At 41.9% G+C, this 17,044-nt stretch overlaps 1 long non-coding RNA gene across 1 annotated transcript in view; it reads left to right on the forward strand.

The window, feature by feature from the left end:
* Positions 1-17,044, forward strand: part of LOC122794618 — a 133,105-nt gene that overhangs the window by 72,485 nt on the left and 43,576 nt on the right. The gene's annotated exons all lie outside the window — the stretch shown is intronic.

The raw sequence follows: 17,044 nt of genomic DNA on the forward strand, positions 1-17,044 counted from the left end.
TGGATTATATAAATTTCACAGCCTTTTCTCTGTTCCTTTAACTACTGCTTATAGTTGCACAGTTCAGATTGATTTTATTGTTAAACTTCAATTAGTACATTTCTGATACTTGTTCACTACTAAGACAACTGTCAAATGCTAATGCAATCAGATTTATGTTTTTAATTGCTTTAACTGTTTCTTACCCACGCTGCTATTGTTTTGTACTCTTACTGTTTCATATTCAATATGTGTGTGTTGATTTTAGTACTGTTGTTTGATTCAGCCATTGCCTAACCCTTGGCTGTCTCTGTATTTTTCTAGTGCCCACTTCTTGTCCCTCTACTGTCCAGCTGTCCAGTGTACCTATGGCAGACTCTTACTTGTTACTCATGTGATTTATTTGTGCTTGTGGCTATTTTGCAGGCACTGCAAAAGTCGATATGACTTTCTGCTATGTTTATTTCACTTGCTCTGAAGCGTAAGTCTGCATTGCAACAGCAGTTAGACCTCAGTAATCCAGTGCTGCATCTAAACCAAGCAAAGTAACTAACCTGCTACAGCCACCATATATGTGCTGTGATAAGGAATCCAACAGCTGTGCCTACTGCCACCATAGCCATATGTGCTGTAATAAGGAATTCGGCAGCCGTGACTACTGCCACCATATCAGCACGTGCTGTGATAAGGAATCCAGCAGCCGTGCCATAGCCGTATGTGCTGTGATAAGGAATTCAGCAGCTGTGCCTACTGCCACCATAGCCATATGTGCTGTAATAAGGAATTCGGCAGCCGTGACTACTGCCACCATATCAGCACGTGCTGTGATAAGGAATCCAGCAGCCGTGCCATAGCCGTATGTGCTGTGATAAGGAATTCAGCAGCTGTGCCTACTGCCACCATATCAGCACATGCTGTGATAAGGAATCCAGCAGCCATGTCTTCTTCTGCCATATCAGCACGTGCTAAGGAATCCAGCAGTCATGCCTACAGCCACCATATAAACATGTGCTGTGATAAGGAATCCAACAGCCATACCTACTGCCACCATATCAGCACGTGCTGTGATAAGAAATCCAGCAGCCGTGCCTTCTTCTGCCATATCAGCATGTGCTAAGGAATCCAGCAGCTGTGCCTATAGCCACCATATCAGCACGTGCCATGATAAGGAAACCAGCAGCCATGCCTACTGCCACCATATTGGCACATGCTGTGATGAGGAATCCAGTAGCCATGCCTACTACCACCATATCGGCACATGCTGTGATAGGGAATCCAGCAGCTTTTCCTACTGCCAACATATCGACATGTGCTGTGATAAGGAATTCCAGCAGCCGTGCCTACTGCCACCATATCGACATGTGCTGTGATAAGGAATTCCAGCAGCCGTGCCTACTGCCACCATATCGGCATGTGCTGTGGTAAGGAATTACTGGGCACTTGGATAGGGAATCACAAAATTACATCTGGCATAACACCTGTTTCCATTATGGAGGGACGCAGTTTGTAATATACTCAAGACATAGACAAAAACCCATGCCATCCTGTTGCCCGTAGGGGTCATATATTGAGTTAAATCGGGTTATATTGGCTAGCATTATACGGGCTCTTCAGCCTTTAGCCTAGTGATCTTGTATGAACTGGACTAAAATGGAGTTCCTGTGTGGCTTGTTGAGATAATTACCTTGTTTGTAAACTGTTTTTCCAGAGACTAACCCTTCTCTGGAACAGGCTCCCCATACATGTGAAGCAGAGTTTCTCCCTAACTCAGTTCAAGTGTAACTTGGAAATTTGGATGGGGAACAGGAAATGCATCCCTTGTTTGACACCTGTGTGCCTAATGTAAAGGTTTTATCTCAAAAGCCCCTGTGTACACTTAAGGGTACCATAAGTTGTAAGAGGTTTAAGATGCATGGCTAGGCTTAAAAAGGCCATTGTGGTCATTAGCCTAATAACACCTATAAAGCTTAAAATGAGAGCACCCTTAAGGCAGACAGAACCTACAACCAAAATCATCAAGAATACCACAATTGTTTTCATTATTGGTGACTATATTTCAGGAATAGAGACTCTACACTCACCAGAGTGCCAGAGGAGAGGGTGGCCATTTGTTGTGTCTCAGATGCTAGGCTTAAGGATATTACCAAGGACCTCCAAGCCATGAGGTATCCAAAATACGAGAATAACCTCACTGTTGCTCATTTTGGGCTGAATAATCTTTGGTGGCTCACCTTGGAGGCGATGCAGAGAGACATGATGGGGATGTCCTTCAAGGATGCATCTGCAGTCCTTACAAATGGGTTGTCCTGTCGTCAGGCAGCCCTTCGGTCGGCCGGATTCCAAAGTCTGGGTCTGGCCTCGGCTGGTGTCGCACTTCACCCGACGTCATCACTGCAGGTCTTCGGGTATAAAGGCATCAGCCGACGCCATTTTCCTCAGTCTTTCGTGCCGTGTGGCGCCCGAAGCAGAAGCTGTTCGCAAGTGCCGGTCGGTCAGATCCAGAGATTACTACTACCGAATACTACTTCGAAAACTTCTAAAAGCTAAGTACCCCGTTGGGGACTCTTTCTTGCCTCAGCCGATGTCAGAAAAAGTGAATAACTGTTTAACTTGTGGGAAACAAATACCTCATAAAGATTTCCACTCTTACTGCTTACCTTGTTTAGGCCCAGACCACGACGTAGCAGCTTGTTTAGCCTGTGCTTCCTTCAACCGACGAACGCTTAGGCGTCGGTCGGAGTTTGCTGAACAGTTTTTGGCTCAGATTTTGCGTACATTATGCCGTCGGATCCTCCGACTACTCAAATTGTTAAGAAACGCAAAGAAAAGGACCGACACTCGCGGTCCGCGATTTCGGCCGAAACCACGGTTAAGCAAACCACGAGTGTCTCTGTTTCGGCCGAAACCGAGCAAACGGGTCAATCTTCAGCCGAATCCATGACTACTACCGAGGCCCCTTCTACCCTAGTTGAATCGGCCTCTGAAGTTTTGCCTACTACTGTGGTTTCTCAAGAATTATCGGACACCATCCCTTTGGATGTCTCTACCCCAGCACGTGGTGCTGCTAGGCCTCCTGCAGCCATGTCTATAAAGGCCTTTGCCAGGGCTAAAGCAGCCAAAACTGCTAAGTCTATGCCTGTTAAGCCCCCCTCTCACAGGCCCAGTTCCAGTTCCCAAATACTTACTCTGGCAGAGGATCTCATCTCTTTAATAAGGGGATCCCAATCTCACCCAGACAGGGCCTCTCAGCCTCCAGAAAAGAGACCTAGAGCAGAGCCCCCTGAGCCAGTGTCCTCAGATGACTCTTCTGATGATACAGACAATACAGACCATCCAGAGGCTCCTTTTTCTACTTATGAAGATTCCGATGCTGAAGAATCGATTCCTTCTGCCTCTCCACCAGAGGAATTTTCCTTTGGGGAAACCTTACATGCCATGAGAGAGCAATTCCAATGGCAGGGACAAGATTTCTCAGATTCAAGAAAAAGGCTTAAGGCCCTTAGCTATACCTCCAGTTCTTCCTGTTGTGGATGATGCATTTAATGATGCTTGCACTGCTCCTGATACTTTACCTCCAGCCCCTGCTAAGCCCGATAGGTTTTACAGGGTACCGGACACTCATCACCACTTATACAAGGCTCCTTTTGCAGATCCTGAGACTATCTCCCAGGGGCCTAAGGCAGTAGCTTCGACCTCAGCGGAAAACCCTCTCCCTTCTGAAAGGGAATCCAGGTCCTTAGAGAGATGGGGTAAAAAAGTATACACCTCTGCTACTCTCTCAGCTAGAGCTTTGAACTGTCAGTTTCATATGATCCAATACCAAGGGTTTATGCTTGATCAGTTAACTAAGAAACTGTCCTCTGATGATTCCTTAGATAAGAAATATGTTCTAGAAATGGTGAATAACATTCAGCAGGTTAGTAACCATTCTTTAAAATGTGGCTATGATGCACTGGAGGCTTCATTTAGATCAGCCATGACTGGCACAGTTATAAGAAGGCATGCATGGTTGAAAGAACAGGTCTTGCCGGATCATGTTAAAGCAAAGCTATTAGATGCTCCTATGGATAAGGTCAGTCTATTTGGTTCTCCTGCCCAACAGGTCATGAAGAAAATGGAAGAGAAGGCAAAATCTGTACAAACAGTTAAAGATTTCTTACAGGTTCAGCCCCCAAGGTTTAGCAGGAACTGGCCTTCCAAATATTGGTCCTTTCCAGACTCCTCTAAAACTCAGAGAGGCAGGAATAGACATTCCAGAGGCAGAAATCAATCCAGAGGAGGTGCCTACAGGGGACGCCAGTGGCAAGGCAATAACCAACGAGGCACAGATACAACCACTACCACTGCAACAGGACAATCACAGTGACTTGGCTCTGACACCGCCTACCAGGGAACAAATAGCAGCACCCTTAGGCGGAAAGTTAGCCTTATTTTCAAAAAACTGGCACTATATCACAAGAGACAAGTGGATTTTGCAAACTATAGACCAAGGCTACAGGTTTCATTTCCACACTTTACCAGTAAAAAGAGGAATGCCAAACCTACCACCAAATCAAAAGACAGAAGCTCTAAAACAAATAGCTCAATTAACAAAGATGAGAGCTGCGGAAAGGGTACCACCTACAGAACAGGGCAAGGGATTTTACTCCAGACTCTTCCTAGTACCAAGAAAAGAGAAAAGTTGGAGACCTATTCTCGACCTGTCCACTTTAAACACATTCATCATTGTTCCAAAATTCAAAATGCTGACTCTACAGCAACTTCTTCCCATGCTGGGCAAGGAATATTGGCTGGTAACTCTAGATCTCAAGGAGGCATACCTGCACGTCCCCATACGACCACATTGCAGAAGATACCTCAGATTTCTTGCAGGATCAGAGCATTATCAATTCTCAGCATTGCCCTTTGGCTTATCTACTGCGCCCAGAGTGTTCACGAAATGCCTGGCATCAGTAATCGCTCACTGCAGGCTTCAGGGAATCCAAATTTATCCATACCTGGACGACTGCCTGATACAAGCGGACAACAAAAACAAGCTGACACAAGACTTACAAAGAGTCATTTGCTTACTACAAGCCCTGGGATACACAGTCAATTTAAAAAAGTCAAGACTGATACCGTCCCAAACAAGAACATTCTTGGGTGCAGAATTGGACACAGTAAAACAGATGGCATTCCTAACTGCAGAAAAACAAGAACAACTTCCTCTTTACTTCTTGGCATTAACAAAGCAGAACAAACTAACAGCAAGGAAAGTACTGCAGGCCTTGGGCTTCATGGCATCCTGCATAATCCTGGTCCCCCATGCCAGACTGCATATGAGAAAGCTACAGTGGTACCTAAAGAATTTATGGTCTCAACACAGGCACAGCTTAGAAACTGAAATACCACTAATCCCATGCCTGAAACAAGAGTTCCTATGGTGGGCTCAAGCATGCCAGTCAAACCCAGGTTTGTCCTTCCACAGCATTCAAACAAGCCAAACCATCACAACGGATGCCTCAGACCTCGGTTGGGGGGCCCACATGCTGGACAAGTGCATTCAAGGCTTATGGACTCCAGATCAACTGCACCTGCACATAAATCAAAAAAATATGCTGGCAGTAAAACTAGCAATCCAGAATTTCAGACCATTCCTCAAAGAAGGCCAATTGATGATAAGGACAGACAACACCACAGTCATGTGGTACATCAACAAACAGGGAGGCACTCATTCATACCCGCTATGCCGAATGGCTCTGGACCTATGGAATATGGCTCTGAGTTACAACATTCAGTTACAGGCAATATTTGTACCGGGAAAAGAAAACATCCTAGCAGACATGTTAAGCAGAACTACCTCGGATGCTCACGAATGGATGCTACACCGGACATCTTCAAGGCCATCACAAAGAAATGGGGAATGCCACAAATAGACCTATTCGCATCCCCACTCAATCACCAGCTCAAGAAATTCTGCACAAGGACATACCACCCACTTGCTTGGAAGGTGGACTCTCTATCCTTCAGTTGGAAAGGCCTGACAGCATATGCATTCCCACCTCTTCCTTTGATGCACAAGGTACTACTGAAAATCAAAGAGGAACGTCCAAGGATAATTCTGATAGCTCCAAATTGGCCAAGACAACATTGGTATCCATTACTGAGGAGCATGTCTCGGGGGGGAAACGTGGACAATACCCCTGATTCCTTTGATGTTAACTCAGAGCGACTACAACATCCTGCATCCAAACCTGAAAACTCTGCAACTGACTGCCTGGAACATTACATAAGAGCAACTAACCCAGATTTATCCCAAAGGGTTAAAGACATTATCCTTGAGGCCCGCAGACCTTCAACAAGAAGGAACTATGCAGGAAAATGGAAAAGGTTTGTCATTTGGAGTACTGAAAGAGGGAAAGATGTGTCAAAGGTAGATATGGCTAACATCCTGGAGTATTTGGCAGAGCTTCTCCATACAGGCCTGTCCTATTCCTCCATCAAGATACATGCATCAGCTATTTCTGCAGAATACAGCTTCGATCCCCCTGTCTTCTCATATCCTCTACTCAGGCAGTTTCTGAGAGGAATTAAGAATGTAAAACCTCCTAGGAAACCACCATTACCAGCATGGGACTTGAACTTTGTGCTAGAAAAATTGACACTCCCTCCATTCGAACCAGCAGCAACAGCAGATCTTCAACACCTATCCTGGAAAACTGCTTTCCTACTGGCAATTACTTCAGCAAGAAGGGTTTCGGAACTACAGGCTTTAATGGCAGTACAACCCTTCCTAATCTTCCATCAAGATAGAGTGTCCATGAGAACTAATCCTACATTTATGCCTAAGGTGGTATCCAGAGTGTCTCTAAACCAGGCAATCCACCTACCTACCTTCTTTCCCAATCCACAGAACAGGGGGGAAAGACTGCTGCATACCTTGGATGTACATAGACAGTTGCGCTACTACCTGGACAGAACCAAGGGCAATAGAAAAACTGACCAGCTTCTAGTAGCATATGCAACAGGAAGGGAAGGAAAAGCAATTTCCAAACAGACAATCTCCAAGTGGATAGGAAATTGCATAAGATTCTGTTACTCCTACCATGGAAAGCAAATTCCACAGAACATAAGGCCTCATTCTACAAGGGCTACAGCCACTACCACAGCTTTCTTACGAGGAGTGGCTACCAAGGACATTATAGAGGCTTGCTACTTGGACCTCCGTGCATACATTTGCCAAGCATTATAACTTACCTCTATACTCTAGATCCCGAGCAGGGTTTGCCACTGCTGTTTTGCAAGGGATCCTAACTACACCATAATTTCTTCTTCCTCCTCCCCTAGTTTGGCTATGGTATTCTACCCATTTGTAAGGACTGCAGATGCATCCTTGAAGGACATAGTACAGTTTTGTACCTACCATAAATGTAGATGTCCGAACAGGATAGCATCTGCAGTCAGGATTACCCACCCTCCTTCCCCTCTGTGGTACTCCTAGGGTATTTGCCCACCTAATAGCTAGCTGGGGGGGGATCTCTTATGGTGTATTTGTTTGTATATATGTACATACATGCTTATTTTTTGTGTTTTCCTTCTACCTTTTTTGGAAACATTGGCATTTATCCAAAAATTTAGCTATCCAAGAGGGCAACTGGCATCTGGGGCAAGAAACACTGAGGAAAATGGCGTCGGCTGATGCCTTTATACCCGAAGACCTGCAGTGATGACGTCGGGTGAAGTGCGACACCATCCGAGGCCAGACCCAGACTTTGGAATCCGGCCGACCGAAGGGCTGCCTGACGACAGGACAACCCATTTGTAAGGACTGCAGATGCTATCCTGTTCGGACATCTACATTTATGGTAGGTACAAAACTGTACTTTCTCATCATATGTTCCAAAGGAGTGGAAATCTCTTGTCTTGAGTATTATGCTTAACACAAATTAACCATCATTGGCTTCAATGATCGGCTATTTAAATAGTGTTACTGTAGGAGAGTCTAATTTGTGACAGTCTGGGAGAACATGGTAGACAGTCCTAACTTGCTTTGCCGGGGATGGTCTGCATTTGTCCTTCAAAGACTTTTGACTGGCTAAAAACTTTCACCACTGTGCCTTTTATGCAATGTAAATGTATTATGCAATCCAGTCTGACCAACTCCAGTATGTCAGGCTGTGTTCAATGGAGTGAATCTCTGATGCAAAATATCTGATTTGGTAATTTTCATTTACCCGAAGAACAAATGCATTTGTGTAGCTGCTGAAACCTGTCTTTCGTCTACAAAAACATTCCTCTTATAGGGATTCACTGCCCATCACTCATTTATGACCACTGACAGCAGCAGGGGTACACACAGACACACACACACACACACACACAATTCATACCCACAGCTCGTTCAGAATTACTTCATTCTAGATCTTGTACAGGTCCAGATCACTATCATCAGACAAATTTTTCCTTTATATGTAATTACATGTCTTCTTCTGTATCCATCGAGGAACATGTTAAGTACGGGCCATATGTCAAACCAAATGCCTTTTTGATAAGATATTGTAATTACCCAAATACAATCCGATCCATCTATACACCCAGGCGTTTCTTCACTTCATTGACTCCTGACCCCTGTATCAAATATGTACTTTACCTACTATAAACCCAACCCTTCTAGACCTTGTATTAACTAACTCCCTTGTTCTCTGCTTAAATCAGATCATTTGCCATCATTTTTGGCCTCTAGACCAGCTTCCCTAGTCCTATTAAGCTACCTGTGTTCAAGGACTTTAACAAAAGCAAAACAAATGTTTTAGATTTTATGGTACTTTTTGAAAAACGTAAATGACCTAGTCACCTGAATCCCTGAATTCTGAAACCTCAGCCTTAACCGATGAATTTTGTGCCCTGTTAAATCATCGTATAGAGAAAACATCCCACTTTTATCATAAGCTAAACAATATAAACAAAATGTCCAATCCAGTGCGGTAATAAATAGAATCACAAGATTATGTAGCAGTTTATAATGAGAAACAAACTCCTAGATCATATAAATTTTGCCTTGTCCCAGCTCCTAAAGCAGACTTAACCAAATTAGTAGGAAGGTAAGGCTAGTGTGAGAAGCATAAGACTGCCACCGTCACTAAAGGACAATGTAAGGTACTGCCCCACCACCATGCAGCAGCCCTCCATGGAGACATACAACATATCTAGCTGCCTTCTGATAAATTTAAAGCATCACCTACACAAAACTTTCATCAACATCTGTCCATGGGATATGCACCTGAAGAACAGACACACACAACAGCTGCTCCTCCTCCATAAAGACAAGTACTCCACTGATCCAGGTGACTGTAGGACTGCCAGTCTCTCTAGCCTTATTAGTGAAGCAGTAGAATGTATTATTGTAGAATGGATTAATAAGGACGTACGACATGCAAACTCCGGTTTCTTCCCACATTCCAAAGACATGTAGTAGGTGAATTAGACACAATATAAATTGGCCATAGGTGTGTGTGTGTTTGTGTGTGGTGTGGAAAAACAACAGCGGTAAGGCTAGCCACCCAGTGGTGTAAACCTTGGGTGTAGAGGATTGTCACTGTTGAAGTGACACCCTGACCCCATGTGCAAAATTGGGGAAAAAGAGGTTGTGGATGAATGGTTTTGCAAACTCTACACCTTCCTCAGTTAAGCTTCTTTTTCAAGGGTAGATCATGCCTTAATCTTGGTAGTTTCTTTTGAAAGTGTCACCACAGCTGTAGATTAAAAGGATTCCCACACCACTGCTAATCTGGATTTAGCCAGACATCTGATACATTCATCTAGTCTGGCTTCACATACAAGTATCCAAACTAAACATCAGCACCTTTGTAGTTTGCTGAATTGCTAACTGGATATCAAACAGAACAGACTAGATCAAAATAATTAGATCACTGGAATACTAAAAAAATGTAACTGGTGGTGTTTCTTTACATTGTCCTAGGCCCTCTTCTCTTTGTAGTCTGTTTCCCTGGAGTGCAGACAACTTCTAATAATATTTGGTTAACCTAAATTTGCAGACAACTGCAAACTAGGAAATATGCTAAACCCTCCCTCAGATTCTCGAATACTCAACAAGGCCTTGATATCACAACAGCTGGTGCTCTAGTCATGGACTCGCCTTAAGAGCAAAGAAGTGGTCACCTTTTGGTAATATTAGTCCTCTTATGCAGTACGACATATGGAATTTGCCTTCAGACTGACGTTATTTCTTTCTAACAGGACTTCCAAAGGCCTCCATGGCATGAAAACAGGGTAATTTTATTGCTCGTTCACCATCCTGCAAGTAAGATAAATGAAAAAAAAAAATCACCTTTTACATCTCTGGGAATTCTTTCCTCTTTTGGCTCGCTAAAGTCTTTGACTTCAAGATCCACAAAAAATAGAGATGACATTTCACTGCTCTGCAGTCATACCACATACGATTTCTTCACTGGTGAATGACCTAATGCCTCTGGACAGTTCTGCATCTCCAGAGATCTTAGTCATGGAAAATGTGGCTCAGAAGGTATACTCTCTGATGGCTGAATTACAGAAAAATCAGTGGAACTCTTTTGGACTATATTGCTAGGTCAGATCTTAAATTCGGACATCACGTCAACATTATCCACACATGCAGACCTGTTAACTACACATGACACCGTTCTAAAGGAGAAAGAGCAACGACTAAAACATTATCCACACATGCAGACCTGTTAACTACACATGACACCATTCTAAAGGAGAAAGAGCAAAGACTAAACTGTCAGAGGCTAAGACTGAATATCTAGAGGAGAGTGTGTTGGACTGCATGGTTTGGGGTTGTGGACACTATGTGAGCCGTTTGGCTAGTCTTTCTCAGCTAGAGTTTGTTATAGAACATTGACTGCATGCTTGCATTCCCTACCCAATTTGTGGTTAGATTCCTTAACTGTACTTTGAAAATGTGTGTGTTGGAACAACTTTTGAGACCTGGGAAGATTTTATCGGTCCAGAATTCTAGGGTTTATGTGGAATAGGACTGTTCAGTGGAAACAAAACAGCAAAGAGCTAAATTCAGGCCTGTTATGAACCTATTCCACTAAAATAGTTGGAAGTTCAAATTTCTTCATTCTACCTCTTTAAAAGTAGCTTTGCCAGGGGGATTGATTATATTTTTATCTCTGAAGAATACCTTGAATAGTCCGACTGTTGCTGCTAATGGTGTAAGGAATGGGTCTTTTTCTAGGTCCGAATCTTCCGCAGGAAACTTCAGTTTGCCAGTAAAACAACTTCCTTTTACTGTTTTTTTTTTAAAGCTGCAGAATAGGCAAAGGGTAATGCAGGAGACTACACAAACAACTTTTAGTAGCACAGCTCACTAGATTAGTGGGGTTCTGTATGCTTCTTTTTTTGTTGTGGACGTAATGCAGAAAAGCTGTAGTGGTAGCATTATCACCTCACAGCAAGAAGTTCTCCGGTTCGATTCTCTGCTGGAGTACCTTCTGTGCGCAGTCTGCATGTCCTCCCTGCGTTCGTGTGGGTTTCCTCCCATGTTACAAAAGACATGCATCTGGAGCGTTTCTCCCCAGGCCTCTGCTGAAAATTGGCTTCATTCCAAGTCAGACTTTCCCGGTTAATAAATGTTAAATAATTAAATAAATAAGTGTACTTAATATGATATGCTTTTCATTTTTGTACTGGCTTGCCTTTCCTGCTTTGGAGTATGAGGTCTTTCTGTACCCGCTGGTAACATTTTCATTTGTTTTTTTTATTTTATTTTTTTTATTTCTAAATGTATTATGGTAGGGGGAAGTGGTGAAGTTTGTCTTGCTAGCCATTTGATATTTTTGTTTGACAGAACTAGTGATTTGGAGGCATTTTTTTCTACTTTTCTCAAAATTTCAAAGGGTAGCTCTGTATTTGACTCTGATAAGCATTATAAGTAAGTTACAAGTAGATGGTTATATTTGCAGATATTTGTGGATGTTATTTGCTGCAGTTTAAGGGTAATTTCTGAAGACAGTGCTACATTAGGTTTATTTTTAATGCATTTCAGTATATGTCCGCCCTATGATAAAGTGGCATACATTGTTAATGGTAACAAATGTTGTAAGGAGGTAAGGCAATTATGTTATGTTCTCCGCCATCTGTCTTTCAGGTCATGCTTCCCTTAAGACCAAACTACATGTTTTCAACAGGAGGCACATTAAGTTGCAGAAATTTGATATCTCTTTGGGGTAAGAGGTCATTTTTAGGGGTGTCCTCTTCTCCTAACATTAAAAATGTTGTAGGAAGGTAATTGTGCCTAATTTTGTGCCAGATTTGTATGGAAAGCGTTGATATTCTTTTGTGGAATGTGAATGGGTTGTTGAATAAGAGACTGGGAGTTTTTAATCTGTATTTATTTTGCTAGGCCTCATTTTATTTGTCTTTAAGAGACGCTCCTGTCCAATGATGCACATCAGTTGCTTTTGAGGAGGATGTCTATGCAAGAATACTATTTGTGAAGCCTTGATGGGTGGAAAAGGGTGTGTGTATCTTTGTACGTACTGGTATCCCACTTCAGGTCATAGATGTCCTTTTCTGATGAACAGGATAAATGTGTTGAGGGATTTATTGGGAGGAGGATGCCCTTATCCCTTGTTATTGTTTACTTACCCCCCAGGACCTGCATTGATTGAACTTGGCTTTCTTATTCGAGAATGGGTTTCCTTGCAGCAAGGTATGGTAATATCTACAGGGGACTGGAGTCGAGTCTTTTCTCCAAATGAAGTAGATCCAAGAACATCTTTACAGTTCCCACTGGGAAAGCTGTTCAGAAGATACCTGTTCCTATTCAGAATGGCTGGTGCACACAGTGTTTTAAGGCTGTTCAAACCAGACTTGTCCCTTTATTCTTGTAGCACCAAAGGTATGTTCAGTGTTTTAAGGCTGTTCAAACCGGACTTGTCCCTTTATTCTTCTAGTACCAAAGGTATGTTCAGTGTTTTAAGGCTGTTCAAACCGGACTTGTCCCTTTATTCTTCTAGCACCAAAGGTATGTTTTAGACTCTGTGCTGTCTAGTCCTTGATGTTCTCCGCCATCTGTCTTTCAGGTCATGCTTCCCTTAAGACCAAACTACGTTTTCAACAGGAGGCACATTAAGTTGCAGAAATTTGATATCTCTTTGGGGTAAGAGGTCATTTTTAGGGGTGTCCTCTTCTCCTAGAGTATTAAGCGTAAATACTCAATGTGCAGGTCATTTAAGACTGGATTGGCAAAGTTCCTGAGGAGCACCTGCTGAATGGCAGAAACAGTGGTACAACACCAAATTGACTAAAGGAACTAGTCTTAGCCCAGACGTAGCTGATTTGGGGTGGTGACACACAGCAAAAGGCAGTGACAAAGAACTGAGAAATCAAATTGGCTCTATTACAGTCACCATAAGTGATTGTTGAGATAGTTCAGAGGTAATTGTTCCCTTTCAGGCTGCCATGTTTACCTTAAGATGCAAATGCTTTTACTGAACCATTCACTTAGGAGGTGAGTGCAGCTCTCTGGGATGTCCCCCAATAAGTCACTGGGGTCAGATGGATTCCCTCAGGAAATCAACAGGTTTGGAGATCAGTTCAAGTACATCTTTCTCAATTATGCAATGCAGTATTATGGAATTGCCCTCCTTCCCCTGGGTATTGGAGAGATACAGTTGTAGTGATAGTCCCTAAAGTGGGAAAGGGCTCTTCTGTTTCATCTTTATAGAGGCCATTTTCAATGTTAAGCCATGATTGCAAGTTATATGAATTATGTAACCAAACTGACCTGCATAATTTTTAATTTGGATCAGATGGATTTTGTACAATGTAGAAATAATTTTGATAGTTTAATTAAACCCATATTTTTGTTGGACAGGGCCATAGACACTGGGGAAATTTTGCTTATTTTCAGTCTTAATGTAGGGAAAGCATTCAACAATGTTTGCGGTGGTCTTAATTTATGGGACCTCTTACATTTTTCTAAAGTTTTCACAAGACTTTTTTTTTTTTTTTTTTTTTTTTTTTTAACTAAGATTACAAAATTTATACCAGGGCACACAGACGAGGTTTAAACTGAATAATGCACTCTCATTGTTGGTACGTATATGCTGGGACACGCATCAAGGATGGTCATTTTCCCACCTTACTTTGTCATCCTTCTAGAGCCTTTGGTGTGCCTGAAAATCATAGTTTTAGAGGGGTGCCATATACAATCTCTGTCTGTATGTTGTTGATTTACTGGTCTGTATGGCCAACCCAAAAGTGCACCATCCTCTCTTATTCCATGACCTGCAATTCTTGGGCTTCTTCTCAGGGTATAAAATTAATGGTAATAAAGCTAATTGAATAAAAATTAATTACTCCCTGCTCCCCAAACAACTATATAGCAGTACCCTTTCTTGGTAATGATGATCCAGTTACTCATTTGGAGGTTGCATTGGGTCCATCTTGAGGTTTTGCTGTCCATTAAATATAAAGGTACGCTATAGAAGGTTAAACATTGCCGTTAGATCTGGAAGAGACTCTGCAGAGATACGAGCCAGAAGGTGACCTCCATAGCTTCATATGTTCTTCATTTACTCCTTTACAGGCTTTTCCATTGGCTCTGCCTCCTGAGTTATGGCATAGATTAAAATGATGTTGGAGTGATTTTTGTCTGGACAGGTGAGAAACCCAGGAAATTTTGTCAGCATTTGTATTTTCTTCCTCTCATAGAAGGCCTGGGGCTGCCCGACTTGGTTACCTATCCCCAAGTTGCTAGGATTGTGGTTTTTGGGGATTTCATAAATTCTGGCAAATGTGCACACTAGTACAGCTTGTTAATTGAAATTCTTCCCCTGGAAATCCATGTGAACATCTTTCAGTTTTTGCACAATAGAGGGTACCTAAGGTGAACCTCTACTCCAGGATCTTGTAGCATTTTTTATGGGGACTTTAAAGATTACCTCTGTTGATAACTGGCAGGGAGATATTTTCTCCCAGTTGGAAGTGCTTACAATTGCAGGCTTTGGTCTGTAAATATTAATCAGGACTTGTTCACTGTTTCTCGACTCTGTTATTGGGAACAATTGTTGTCAAGGGGTAACTGCTGCTTATGGAAGATTTTAGGGCTAAAAGAAAGATCTGGCAGAAAAAGATGGCACTTTCTTAACAAATTTAACAGACTGTATTATAATATGTTATATACAGTATCGGAGGCGCATAGACCTAGATGGATAAATGAGTTTTACATTCTAGAGGTTATTACTATAATTATTAGGGGGTTATGAGCTTTCTCTGCAAGATGCTTATGGCTCTTAGAGAGCTTTATATGGATAAATATGGTATCATCTGGGAACAGTCATTGAATATACATTTGGAAAGATCCATTTGGGATAGGTTGTTAATTTAACTAGGTCCCTCAAATATAAGTTCTGTGGCTGGCAGTATCTGTTTAAATACTTTTGTACTCCAGTTAGGTTACATAGGATGTATCCCAATGTGGCTTCAACTTTTGGAGGTGCATGATGGGTGATCTGGGAAATTGGCTGCATATCTTTTTGGGATTGTCCTAGGCTAGCTAATTTTTGGAACATCTTCCCGGGAATTTGTAAAGAAATGTGGGCAGTTCAGGTGGAGATCACCAAAGCCGATTATTTCCTGGGGACTTTACAGGGATTTCCAGAGGGTTCCTCACAGTTTAGGCTTAATGTTACTTGTGGTTAAAAAAATGCATTACTGAGCAGTCCTCCTGTCCACCCTCATTGCAAGATTTGGTAACTTTAATGAATCATCTATTGTGATTAGAATTCCCCCTTCCAAATGTAAATGTCAATACATGATAGTAGGTGAAGTCACAGTGATCAGATTTTATTAAGGATAACTTTGCCTGCAAACATTTTTTAAATTCTGGATCCTTAGATTTTATCTTTATTTTAATCTTAAAATGTATATGTATAAATGTAACCAACCATGTCTGTGTACAAATGTAAACAGAAATGTAACAACTGTTTGTGTATAAATGTAAATAGAAATGTAACTACTTTGTATTTGACTGGAACTTGGTATAAAGCAATGTAAGCAAATGGAGCTTTTCTCCCCAGGCTTCAGCTGAAAATAGATATTATCCAGTCAGACTTTCTTGGTAAACAAAGATAAATAAATAAATAAATATCTTATTCAGCTGTATTGGTTTATTTGGTATTGTTACCTCTTTGTGTTTAGTTAACTGTTGTAGTGTGTAATGCTATAGTGGTTCTCACCTGATTGTACTCATGGAATGAAAGTGTTTTGGCAATAAAAATTTGCTTATTTTAAAAATTCCTCCTCTTTCATCTTATCCATCTTGGGTTACCATTCAGATCCCAGTCCAACTAAATTTGTCTTTACTCTGCCCTCATCCACCTCATAATAGAATGCAGTGCTGCATTCTGGCATGTCTAGCTGTACAACTCTCCTAACTACAAAGACCCCATCACTTTAGAACCAAAAGAATTCAAGGTAAAGAACAGCTGTTACTCAACAAAACCCGTTGACCCTTTTCCTGCCCTATTAACTCCTGTGAGGCTCTGTGTGCCTTGCCTTCTGAGCTGTGTCAAACCCTTCTCTCTGTCTGTGACTTCTTGTTTCTCAAAAACAAAACCTAATCATTCCAAAGACCCTGTTTTATGAAATGGGATAAAATCAACACCCAGTACCTCACTTATGAAGAAACCACCTCTAAAAATATGTAGTGTAAAACTTTGGCAACATATAAACCTTGCAAGACCTTGCAAATTCATCCAGGAGTCACTGACTATAGACTTGCACACAATGCAGGGTTCGATTCTCGCATGGGGTAACTGGCTTGGCTTAAAATGGTCCACAAGGGCATTTAGCCTAGTACTAATCTATGAACCTATGAACTATGCAAAACTAAACATTACCACCTATTCCTTCTGTTTGATTTCTTCCCTTTTCCACAATTTATTTGTATTGCCTTCCCCTAGTAAAATGCAAGCTGAAATAGTGTTTGTATCTTCCAAATTAATTGTATCTCTTACCATCATCTTCTGAAAATTAGCTCACTTCTAAGGGTTCTTGTGAGGCATTATTGGAT

This window comes from Protopterus annectens, chromosome 2.part1, assembly GCF_019279795.1.
Source record: "Protopterus annectens isolate FY-2018-M chromosome 2.part1, PAN1.0, whole genome shotgun sequence".
NCBI classification, from domain to species: domain Eukaryota; kingdom Metazoa; phylum Chordata; order Ceratodontiformes; family Protopteridae; genus Protopterus; species Protopterus annectens.